We start from the raw sequence: 2,257 nt of genomic DNA, 5'->3' as shown, positions 1-2,257 counted from the left end.
ACCTTGGAGTAAACTTATTAGCAGTAGCCATAGATGCTAACAATGAGATACTGCCAATAGCTTACGGGTTGACAAATCTGAAACCTCTGATTCATGGACATGGTTTATGGGGCATCTTAGGGATTGCATAGGTCCTATTAGCAATCTGACAATCATATCCGATAAGGCAAACTCAATTGACAACGTTGTTAGAAGGTGTTTCCCAGATGCTTTTCATGGACTTTGTGGTGTTCATTTGTACAGAAATCTAAAATCAAGGTATGCTGGTATAAAAGATCACAAATGGACATACTGGAAGGCTGTAAAAGCTTATTGGGAAGTGGATTTTAATAAGCATATAAATTGTTTAATACGTGTTTTGCCTCAATGTGCTCAAACACTAGAATATGTCGGGTTTGAAAGATGGTCAAGAGTACATCAACTTGGAGCAAGATATGGTTTCATGACGTCTAATAGTGCATAATCAATCAACGCTCTAAGTCGTCATTCCCGAAAATTACCCATTACTATGTTAATGGAGTTTTTTCGAGCCTCTATTCAACAGTAGTACTACAAGAAAAGAAACCATGCATGTATTATTTCTTTAAATTCGTAACTTATCATATATTTTACTAAGTATTATTTATTTAAATTTACAGGAACATTGGAACGTCGTGTTACACCATGGACTGAAAAAAAGATAACGAAACATGTTGTGAAGTAAACGTCATGGAGAGTTGAACCATGTTCAAACACTTTGTTTGAAGTATTGGATAATAACTTAAATGGGCTTGTCGATCTAAATGCAAAGACGTGTAGTTGTAAGAAATGAAAAATATCTAGTTATCCGTGTGGCCATGTTATAAAAGTTGCTCTTCATCTAAACCAAGATGATTCAAGGCATACGCTATGGATTGCTACACTATAGAAGTATATCGACAGACTTATGCCAAGATTGTCTACCCATGTCCACATCCTTCTGAGTGGGACATACTATATGACTTACAAACAGTTTTGCCACCAATCATGGACAACAGGCTACATGGCCGACCAAAAAATCACGATCGTATACCGTCTAAGGGTGAAGAGAAGAGGATATCGACATGTAGTCGGTGCAAGGAAAGTGGTCATACAAGGTTGACCTGTGGATCACCAGTGCCATCACAATCATCTTTTCCTCTACCAAAAAATGGATCCTCATCAAACTCCAAAGTTCATATGGTGCCAAGCAAAAGGAAATCAAAATCGCAATCAAAATCAAAATCGCAATCACAACCGGCTTCACCTTTTGGGACTTATTAACTTAGGTGATTTTTAAATGCAAACGTTATATTATGTGTATTTTTTGTGTGAATGCATACATTTTCAGTTAGACATTCATTAGTAACTTGAGTTTGAACATTGCTATGATATGTTCAGTTGTTATCATGTTGGGATTTTCTATTGTGTTTGATTGTTTGGATAGTTGTTCTCTTGCTTCTTCAAGTGTCCTTAGCTTGTATTTATAGCTTGGAATGTGTTTGATGTTGTATATAACTTGATGTTGTATGTTGCGATCAACGCGAAAGTTAAATTCACAAACCAAAAATCGCGTTGCGAATTTGACTATCGCAACGCTTATTTCGTGTTGCGAATTTGACTTTCGCTTTGTGAATTTAACTTTCATGTTGTACATTATTTGAACATTGTTATGGGTATATTATTTGGAAAATAATGTTCCAGACTTCGTTAGAAATAACCCTTTTTCATCGGATTAATTTCATTTTTGTGGGTACATTATTTGATCATTGTTATGTATAAATTTGTTGTGTATTTATGTTTTGGTTTGATTATATTGTATGTATATTTTCATTCAGAAGAGATGGGTTGTGTATAACAAAACAATCTATCTCTTTCATGTTAGTACTTTATTCTAACCATGTGACAAGTGTGACAACCCCGTCAACTCACAACTCAGCTTTAAACTCAATCAATATTGTATTTTAGCTTGATGGTTCATAAAGCATGTTACTTGAACAATATGAATAAATTATGCAATTTTCATGTTCAATTTAACACTGCATTTCAAATTCATTTCATATGTAATTGGAGTTTAAATTTCAATTTCAATTTGAGTTTGAATTTCAATATAAATTTCGGCTCCACTATAAATATTAGCCCAAGCCAATATGCATGTTATCATTGATTATTCCTAATTTCCATTGTTTTTTTTTCAACTTTAAACGCGAGGGAAATCCCGACCATCGTAATTTTTGGTCAACTTTAAAGCGTCAGAAAT

This window comes from Hibiscus syriacus, unplaced genomic scaffold (assembly GCF_006381635.1).
Source record: "Hibiscus syriacus cultivar Baekdansim isolate YM2019G1 unplaced genomic scaffold, ASM638163v2 tig00110788_pilon, whole genome shotgun sequence".
NCBI lineage: Eukaryota > Viridiplantae > Streptophyta > Magnoliopsida > Malvales > Malvaceae > Hibiscus > Hibiscus syriacus.
The sequence above is the reverse complement of the archived record's forward strand: the minus strand, read 5'-3'. Positions refer to the sequence as shown.